Raw genomic sequence first — 11,325 nt, forward strand, 5'->3', positions numbered from 1 at the left:
TCAAACATAACGGACGCTAACCTGCAACACCAATTACGATGTGCAAATACCCAAACTGAGATCGACTTGCAAAAGCTAAATGAAAAAGTGAAGAAATAAATATTTGTCTATGATTTAATTTGTATATTTCGTTATTTTTTATTGTTAGTATTATATATTTTTTACAGTGTGTATTTAGTATCATTATTGTTATTATAGTATCTCTGTTTACATGCAAAAATAATAGTAAACATAATTAATAAAATTTCATTATTTCTCAATTTTTCACTCCAAAAAATATCTATAATAGGTCTAGATCTAATATGGACATATATAATTTTATATTCGGCCCGTGGAGTTATGATACAGCCCTCCAATCACTTTCAACTATTAAAAAGGGTACTAGCCCTTTGAATTTCCAGTCGAATGAGCCTGTTTTGAAGTTTCTATGACAACGCCTTCTATAAAAACCTTATATGCCCACAGGGCATAACTTAAAACCCTTGCCCTGAGGGTTTTGGGGGAGTGTCCTCCTCAGTAACATATTTTCTATCTGGAAATCAACTACGCTGAACAAAATGGCTATCTCAAAATTTCGATTGGATGTGTTTAGGGGAATGATTGGCGTGGTGGGGCTAGTTGCCCTTCAATCACTTTAGACAATTAGAAACCCTTGCCCTGAGGGTTGTGAGGGAGTGTCCTCCTCAAACACATATTTTCTATCTAGAAAGCAACTACGCTGAACAAAATGGCTATCTCAAAATTTTGATTGGATGTGTTTAGGGGAATGATGGGCGTGAGGGGGGCTAGTTGCCCTCCAGTCACTTTTGACTATTAAAAAGGGCACTAGCCACTCCAATTTCAAATCGAATGAGCCTTTTTTGAAGTTTCTATGACCTATAAAAACTTTATATGCCCCCAGGGCATAACTTAAAACCCTGAGAGTTGTGGGGGAGTGTCCTCCTCAAAAACATGTTTCGCTCTTGAAATCAACTACTCTGAACAACTGGGCTATCTAAAATTTTTGATGGGATGTTTTTTGTGGAATGAGGGGCGTGGGGGGGGGCTGCTTGCCCTCCAATCACATTCGACTATTAAAAAGGGAACAATCCGTTTAAATTTACAATCTAATGAGCCTACATACCTTAAAATCCTTGCTCTGATGGTTGTGGGAGTGTCTTCCTCAAAAACATATTTTCTATCTGGAAATTAAGTACGTTGAACAAAATGACTATCTCAAAATTTTAATTGGATGTATTTGGGGGAATGAAGGGCGCGGGGCGGGGCTAGTTGACCTCCAATCACTTTTGACTATTAAAAAGGGCACTAGCCACTCCAATTTCAAATCGAATGAGCCTGTTTTGAAGTTTCTATGACCTATAAAAACCTTATATGCCCCCAGGGCATAACTTAGAACCCGTGCCCTGAGGGGTTTGGGGGAATGTCCTCTTTAAAAACATATTTCTATCAGGAAAACAACTACGCTTGACAAAATGGCTATCTAAATATTTTGATTGGATGTATTTGGGAGAATGATGGGCGTAGGGGGCTTGCTGCCCTCCAATCACTTTCGACTATTCAAAAGGGAACTAGCCGTTTGAATTTACAATCGAATAAGCCTGTTTTGAAGTTTATACGACAACGACTTCTATAAAAACCTTATATGCCCCCAGGGCATGACTTAAAACCCGTGCCCTGAGGGCTGTGGGGGAGTGTCCTCCTCAAAAACATATTTTCTATCTGGAAATCAACTACGCTGAGCAAGGAGTGTCCTCCTCAAAAACATATTTTCTACCTGGAAATCAACTACGCTGAACAAAATGGCTACCTCAAAATTTTGATTGGATAAGTTTGAGAGAATGATGGGCGTTGGGGAGAGGGGCTAGTATCCCTCCAATCACTTTCGACTATTAATAAGGGTACTAGCCCTTTGAATTTCCAATCGAAAGAGCTTGTTTTGAAGTTTCTACGACAACACCTTCTATAAAAACCTTATATGCCGACAACACCTTCTATAAAAACCTTATATGCCCCCAGGACATAAGTTAAAACCTTTGCCCTGAGGGTTGTGGGGGAGTGTCCTCCTCAAAAACATATTTTTTATCAGGAAATCAACTACGCTGAACAAAATGGCTATCTCAAAATTTTGATTGGATGAATTTGGTGGAATGATGGGCGTGGCGGAGGGCTAGTTGCCCTCCAATCACTTTCGATTATTAAAAAGGGTACGAGCCCTTTGAATTTCCAGTCGAATGAGCCTGTTTTGAAGTTTCTATGACAACGCCTTCTATAAAAACCTTATATGCCCCCAGGGCATAACTTAAAACCCTTGCCCTGAGGGTTGTGTGGGAGTGTCCTCCTCAGTAACATATTTTCTATCTGGAAATCAACTACGCTGAACAAAATGGCTATCTCAAAATTTCGATTGGATGTGTTTAGGGGAATGATTGGCGTGGTGGGGCTAGTTGCCCTTCAATCACTTTCGACTATTAGAAACCCTTGCCCTGAGGGTTGTGAGGGAGTGTCCTCCTCAAACACATATTTTCTATCTAGAAAGCAACTACGCTGAACAAAATGGCTATCTCAAAATTTTGATTGGATGTGTTTAGGGGAATGATGGGCGTGAGGGGGGCTAGTTGCCCTCCAGTCACTTTTGACTATTAAAAAGGGCACTAGCCACTCCAATTTCAAATCGAATGAGCCTTTTTTGAAGTTTCTATGACCTATAAAAACTTTATATGCCCCCAGGGCATAACTTAAAACCCTGAGTGTTGTTGAGGAGTGTCCTCCTCAAAAACATGTTTCGAGCTGGAAATCAACTACACTGAACAAAGGGGCTATCTAAAAATTTTGATTGGATGTATTTGGTGGAATGATGGGTGTGGGGGGGCTGCTTGCCCTCCAATCACATTCGACTATTAAAAAGGGTACAAGCCGTTTAAATTTACAATCTAATGAGCCTACATACCTTAAAATCCTTGCTCTGATGGTTGTGGGAGTGTCTTCCTCAAAAACATATTTTCTATCTGGAAATTAAGTACGTTGAACAAAATGACTATCTCAAAATTTTAATTGGATGTATTTGGGGGAATGAAGGGCGCGGGGCGGGGCTAGTTGACCTCCAATCACTTTTGACTATTAAAAAGGGCACTAGCCACTCCAATTTCAAATCGAATGAGCCTGTTTTGAAGTTTCTATGACCTATAAAAACCTTATATGCCCCTAGGGCATAACTTAAAACCCTTGCCCTGAGATTTGTGGGGGAGTGTCCTCCTCAAAAACATGTTTCGATCTGGAAATCAACTACGTTGAACAAAGTGGCTATCTCAAAATTTTGATAGGATGTATTTGGAGGAATGATGGGCGTGGAGGGGGGGCTACTTGCCCTCCAATCACTTTTGACCATTAAAAAGGGTACAAGCCGTTTGAGTTTCCAATCTAATGAGCCTACATTCCTTAAAATCCTTGCTCTCATGGTTGTGGGAGTGTCTTCCTCAAAAACATATTTTCTATCTGGAAATTAAGTACGCTGAACAAAATGACCATCTCAAAATTTTTTGGATGTATTTGGGGGAATGATGGGCACGGGGTGGGGCTAGTTGCCCTCCAATCACTTTTGACTATTAAAAAGGGTACTAGCTCTTTGAATTTCCAATCCAATGAGACTGTTTTGAAGTTTCTACGACAACGCCTTCTATAAAAACCTTATATGCCCCCAGGCCATAGCTTAAAACCCTTGCACTGAAGGTTGTGAGGGAGTTTCCTCCTCAAAAACATATTTTATATCTGGAAAACAACTACGCTGAACAAAATGGCTATCTAAAATTTTGATTGGATGTATTTGGGGGAATTATGGGCGTGGGTGGGGCTAGTTGCAATCCAATCACTTTCGACTAATAAAAAGGGTAATAGCCGTTTGAATTTCCAATCGAATGAGCCTGTTTTGAAGTTTCTACGACAACGCCTTCTATAACAACCTTATATGCCTCCAGGGCATGACTTAAAACCCTTGCCCTGAGGGTTGTGGGGGAGTGTCCTCCTGAAATCGCTATCTCAAAATTTTTATTAGATGTGTTTAGGGGAATGATGGGCTTGGGGAGGGGGCTAGTTGCCGTCCAATCACTTTTGAATATTAAAAAGGGTACTAGCCCTTTGAATTTCCAATCAAATGAGCCTATTTTGAAGTTTCTACGACAACATCTTCTATAAAAACCTTATATGCCCCCAGGGCATAACTTATAACCCTTGCCCTGAGGGTTTTGGGGGAATGTCCTCTTTAAAAACATATTTCTATCTGGAAAACAACTACGCTTGACAAAATGGCTATCTAAATATTTTGATTGGATGTATTTGGGGGAATGATGGGCGTAGGGGTCTTGCTGCCCTCCAATCACTTTCGACGATTAAAAAGGGTCCCAGCCGTTTTAATTTACAATAGAATAAGACTTTTTTGAAGTTTATAAGACAACACCTTCCATAAAAACCGTATATTCCCCCAGGGCATGACTTAAAACCCTTGCCCAGAGGGTTTTGGGGGTGTGTCATCCTCAAAAACATATTTTCTATCTTGAAATCAACTACGCTGAACAAGGAGTGTCTTCCTCAAAAACATATTTTCTACCTGGAAATCAACTACGCTGAACAAAATGGCTACCTCAAAATTTTGATTGGATATGTTTGAGAGAATGATGGGCGTTGGGGAGAGGGGCTAGTATCCCTCCAATCACTTTCGACTATTAATAAGGGTACTAGCCCTTTGAATTTCCAATCGAAAGAGCCTGTTTTGAAGTTTCTACGACAACACCTTCTATAAAAACCTTATATGCCCCCAGGACATAAGTTAAAACCTTTGCCCTGAGGGTTGTGGGGGAGTGTCCTCCTCAAAAACATATTTTTTATCAGGAAATCAACTACGCTGAATAAAATGGCTATCTCAAAATTTTGATTGGATGAATTTGGTGGAATGATGGGCGTGGCGGAGGGCTAGTTGCCCTCCAATCACTTTCAATTATTAAAAAGGGTACTAGCCCTTTGAATTTCCAGTCGAATGAGCCTGTTTTGAAGTTTCTATGACAACGCCTTCTATAAAAACCTTATATGCCCTCAGGGCATAACTTAAAACCCTTGCCCTGAGGGTTTTGGGGGAGTGTCCTCCTCAGTAACATATTTTCTATCTGGAAATCAACTACGCTGAACAAAATGGCTATCTCAAAATTTCGATTGGATGTGTTTAGGGGAATGATTGGCGTGGTGGGGCTAGTTGCCCTTCAATCACTTTCGACAATTAGAAACCCTTGCCCTGAGGGTTGTGGGGGAGTGTCCTCCTCAAAAACATATTTTCTATCTGGAAAGCAACTACGCTGAACAAAATGGCTATCTCAGTATTTTGATTTGATATGTTTAGGGGAATGAATGGCCTGAGTGGGGCTAGTTGCCCTCCGGTAACTTTCGACTATTAAAAAGGGCACTAGCCACTCCAATTTCAAATCGCATGAGCCTTTTTTGAAGTTTCTATGACCTATAAAAACTTTATATGCCCCCAGGGCATAACTTAAAACCCTGAGAGTTGTGGGGGAGTGTCCTCCTCAAAAACATGTTTCGATCTGGAAATCAACTACCCTGAACAAAGGGGCTATATAAAATTTTTGTTGGTATGTTTTTGGTGGAATGTGGGGCGTGGGGGGGGGGCTGCTTGCCCTCCAATCACATTCGACTATTAAAAAGGGAACAAGCCGTTTAAATTTCCAATCTAATGAGACTACATACCTTAAAATACTTGCTCTGAGGGTTGTGGGAGTGTCTTCCTCAAAAACATATTTTCTATCTTGAAATTAAGTACGTTGAACAAAATGACTATCTCAAAATTTTAATTGGATGTATTTGGGGGAATGAAGGGCACGGGGCGGGGCTAGTTGACCTCCAATCACTTTTGACTATTAAAAAGGGCACTAGCTCTTTGAATACCCAATCTAATGAGCCTGTTTTGAAGTTTCTACGACAACGCCTTCTATAAAAACCTTATATGCCCCCAGGGCATAGCTTAAAACCCTTGCACTGAAGGTTGTGAGGGAGTCTCCTCCTCAAAAACATATTTTCTATCTGGAAAAAAAACTACGCTGAACAAAATGGCTATCTAAAATTTTGATTGGATGTATTTGGGGAAATTATGGGCGTGGGGGGGCTAGTTGCCATCCAATCACTTTCGAATATTAAAAAGGGTACTAGCCGTTTGAATTTCCAATCGAATGAGCCTGTTTTGAAGTTTTTACGACAACGCCTTCTATAAAAACCTTAAATGCCCCCAGGACATGACTTAAAACCCTTGCCCTGAGGGTTGTGGGGGAGCGTCCTCCTCAAATCGCTATCTCAAAATTTTGATTAGATGTGTTTAGGGGAATGATGGACGTGGGGAGGGGGCTAGTTGCCCTCCAATCACTTTCGACTATTCTAAAGGGTACTAGCCCTTTGAATTTCCAATCATATGAGCCTATTTTGAAGTTTCTACGACAACATCTTATATAAAAACCTTATATGTCACTAGGGCATAACTTAAAACCCTTGCCCTGAGGGATTTGGGGGAGTGCTCTATAAAAACCGTATATAACCCCAGGGTATAACTTGAAACCCTTGCCCTGAGGGTTGTGAGGGAGTGTCCTCCTCAAAAAAATATTTTCTATCTTAAGCGACTACGCTGAACAAAATGGCTATCACAAAATTTTGATTGGATATGTTTAGGGGAATGATGGGCGTGAGGGGAGCTAGTTCCCCCCAATCCCTTTCGACTATTAAAAAGGGCACTAGCCACTCAAACTTCAAATTGAATGAGCCTGTTTTGAAGTTTTTACGACAACGCCTTCTATAAACACCTTATATGCCCCCAGGGCATAACTTAAACCCCTTGCCCTGAGAGTTTTGGGGGAATGTCCTCCTTAAAAACATATTTCTATCTGGTAACAACTACGCTGGACAAAATGGCTATCTAAATATTTTGATTGGATGTATTTGGGGGAATGATGGACGTGGGGGGGCTAGATGCCCTCCAATCACTTTCGACTATTAAAAAGGGTACCAGCCGTTTGAATTTCCAATCGAATAATCCTGTTTTGAAGTTTCTACGACAACAACTTCCATAAAAACCTTATATGCCCCCACGGCATGACTTAAAACCCTTGCCCAGAGGGTTTTGGGGGAGTGTCCTCCTCAAAAACATATTTTCTATCTTGAAATCAACTACGCTGAACAAGGAGTGTCTTCTTCAAAAACATATTTTCTACCTGGAAATCAACTACGCTTGACAAAATGGCTACCTCAAAATTTTGATTGGATATGTTTGAGAGAATGATGGGCGTAGGGGGGGGGGCAAGTATCCCTCCAGTTACTTTTGACTATTAATAAGGGTACTAGCCCTTTGAATTTCCAATCGAATGAGCCTGTTTTGAAGTTTCTACGACAACACCTTCTATAAAAACCTTATATGCCCCTAGGACATAACTTAAAACCCTTTCCCTGAGGGTTGGGGGGGATTGTCCTCCTCAAAAACATATTTTCTATCAGTAAATCAACTACACTTAACAAAATGGCTATCTCAAAATTTTGATTGGATGAATTTGGTGGACTGATGGCCGTGGCGGAGGGCTAGTTGCCCTCCAATCATTTTTGACTATTAAAAAGGGTACTAGCCCTTTAAATTTCCAGTCGAATGAGCCTGTTTTGAAGTTTCTACGACAACGCCTTCTATAAAAACCTTATATGCCCTCAGGGCATAACTTAAAACCCTTGCCCTGAGGGTTGTGGGGGTGGGATCTCCTCAGTAACAAATTTTCTATCTGGAAATCAACTACGCTGAATAAAATGGCTATCTCAAAATTTTGATTGGATGTGTTTAGGGGAATGATTGGCGTGGTGGGGCTTGTTGCCCTCCAATCACATTCGACTATTAAAAACCCTTGCCCTGAGGATTGTGAGGAAGTGCCCTCCTCAAATACATATTTTCTATCTAGAAAGCAACTACGCTGAACAAAATAGCTACCTCAATATTTTGATTGGATGTGTTTAGGGGAATGATTGGCGGGAGGGGGGCTAGTTGCCCTCCATTCACTTTTGACTATTAAAAAGGGCACTAGCCACTCCAATTGCAAATCGAATGAGCCTGTTTTAAAGTTTATACGACCTATAAAAACCTTATTTGCCCCCAGGGGATAACTTAAAACCCTTGCCCTGAGATTTGTAGGGGAGTGTCCTCCTCAAAAACATATTTCGATCTGGAAATCAACCACGCTGAACAAAGGGGCTATCTCAAAATTTTGATTGGCTGTCCTTGGGGGTATGATGGTCGTGGGGGGGGGGCTACTTGCCCTCCAATCACTTTCGACTATTAAAAAGGGTACAAGCCGTTTGAATTTCCAATCGAATGAGCCTACATACCTTAAAATCCTTGCCCTGATGGTTTTGGGAGTGTCTTCCTCAAAAACATATTTTCAATCTGGAAATCAAGTACGCTGAACAAAACAACTATCTCAAAATTTTAATTGGATGTGTTTGGGGGAATGATGGGCGCGGGGCGGGGCTAGTTTCCCTCCAACCACTTTTGACTATTAAAAAGGGTACTAACCCTTTGAATTTCCAATCCAATGAGCCTGTTTTGAATTTTCTATGACAATCCTTTCTATAAAAAACCTTATATGCCCCCAGGTCATAGCTTAAAACCCTTGCACTGAAGGTTGTGAGGGAGTGTCCTCCTCAAAAACATATTTTCTATCTGGAAAACAACTACGCCGAACAAAATGGCTATCTAAAATTTTGATTGGATGTATTTGGGGGAATTCTGGGCGTGGGGGGGGGGGCTAGCTTCCATCCAATCACTTTCGACTATTAAAAAGGTCACTAGCCGTTTGAATTTCCAATCGAATGAGCCTGTTTTGAAGTTTCTACGACAACGCCTTCTATAAAAACCTTAAATGCCCCCAGGGCATGACTTAAAACCCTTGCCCTGAGGGTTGTGGGGGAGTGTCCTCCTCAAAATATATTTTCTATCTGGAAATCAACTACGTTGAACAAGGAGTGTCCTCCTCAAAAACATATTTTCTACCTGGAAATCAACTACACTGAACAAAATAGCTACCTAAAAATTTTGATTGGATTTGTTTGAGAGAATAATGGGCGTGGGGGGGAGGCTAGTTGCCCTCCAATCACTTTCGATTATAAAAAGCGTACTAGCCCTTTGAATTTCCAAGCCTTTGAGCCTATTTTGAAGTTTCTACTACAACGCCTTCTATAAAAACCTTATATGTCCCCAGGTTATAACTTGAAACCCTTGCCCTGAGGGTTTTGAGGGAGTGTCCTCCTTAAAAACATACTTTCTATCTGGAAAGCAACTACGCTGAGACAAAATGGCTATCTCAAAATTGTGATTGTGTGTACTTGGGGGAATGATAGGCGTGGGGGGGGGCTAGTTGCCCTCCAATCACTTTTGACTATTAAAATGGGCACTAGCCAATCCAATTTCAAATCAAATTGGCCTGTTTTGAAGTTTCTACGACAACGCCTTCTATTAAAACCTTATATGCCCCCAGGGCATATCTTAAAACCCTTGCCCTGAGAGTTTTGGGGGAGTGTCCTCAAAAACATGTTTCTATCTGGAAATCAACTACGCTGAACAAAATCGCTATCTTAAAATTTCGGTTGGATGTATTTGGGGGGATGATGGGCGTGGGGGCTAGCTGCCCTCCAATCACTTTCGACTATTAAAAAGGGTACTAGCCGTTTGAATTTCCAATAGAATGAGCCTGTTTTGAAGTTTCTACGAGAACGCCTTCTATTAAAACCTTATATGCCCCCAGGGCATAAATTAAAACCCTTGCCCTGCGGATTGTGGGGGAGTGTCCTCCTCAAAAACATATTTTCTATCTGAAAATTAACTAATTTGAACAAAAAGGCTATTTCAAAATTTTGATTGGATCTGTTTGGGGGAATGATGTGCGTGAGGGGGCTTGTTGCCCTCTAATCACTTTTGACTATTAAAAAGGGCACTAGCGACTCCAATTTCCAATCAAATGAGCCCTTTTGAAGTTTCTACGACAATGCTTTCAATAAAAAACTTTACATGCCCCTACGGCATAGGTTATAACCCTTGCACTGAGCGCTCTGAGGGGGTTATCATCCTAAAAGACAAAATTTCCAGAACTTTCAACTACGTTGAACAAAATGGACATCTCAAAATTTTAATTACATGTGTTTGGGAAAATGGTGGGCGTGATCGGGGTGTTAGTCTCTATCCAATCACTTTCAACTATTAAAAATGGCACTAGCCCTTTCAATTTCCAATTGAATGAGTACTTTTGAAGTTTCTACGACAACGCTTTCATTAAAAACTTTATATGCCCCCGGGGCATAACTTACAACCCTTGCCCGGAGGGCTGTGGGGGGAGGGATTGTCATACTTAAAGAACTAATTCCCAACACTTTCAACTACGTTGAATAAAATTGCTATCTAAAAATTTTGATTGGATGTGTTTGGGAAAAAGGTTGGCGTGAGAAGTGGGTTAGTTGCCCTCAAATCACTTTAGACTATCAAAAAGGGTACTATTCCTTTGAATTTCAAATCGAATGAGCCCTTTTTCAAGTTTCTATGACTAAGATTTCAATAAAAACCTTATATGCCCCCAGGGCATAACTTATAATCCTTGCTCTGAGGGTTGTTGGGGAGTGTCCTCCTCAAAAATATGTTTTCTATCTGGAAATCAGCTACCCTGAACAAAATCAATATCTCAAAATTTTTATTCGGTGTGTTATGGGGAAATGATGGGTGTGGGGGAGGGCTAGTTGCCCTCCAATCTTTTTCGACTATTTAAAACCGCACTAGCCCTTTGCATTTCCAGTCGAATGAGCTTTTATTGAAGTTTCTACGACAACGCCTTCTTTAAAAACCTTATATACCCCCAGGGCATAACTTAAAACCTTTGCCCTGAGGGATGTGGGGGAGTGTCCTCCTCAAAACATATTTTCTATCTGGAAAACAACTACGCTTAACAAAATGGCTATCTAAAAATTTTCATTGGATGTGTTTGGGGGAATGATGGGCGTGGAAGGGGCTCGTTGCCCTACAATCACTTTCGACTATTAAAAAGGGCACTAGCCCTTTAAATTTCCAATTGAATGAGCCTGTTTTGAAGATTCTACGACAACGCCTTCTATAAAAACCTTATATTCCCCCAGAGCATAACTTAAAACCCTTGCCCTGAGGGTTGTGGGGGAGTACCCTCCTCAAAAACATATTTTCATAATTCCCGTAATCTGGGAATTGATTACGCTGAACAAAATGGTTATCTAAAAATTTTGATTGGATGT

This window comes from Artemia sp. Qi Xiang Cuo, chromosome 17, assembly GCF_049724085.1.
Source record: "Artemia sp. Qi Xiang Cuo chromosome 17, ASM4972408v1, whole genome shotgun sequence".
Classification (NCBI taxonomy): Eukaryota; Metazoa; Arthropoda; class Branchiopoda; order Anostraca; family Artemiidae; genus Artemia; species Artemia sp. Qi Xiang Cuo.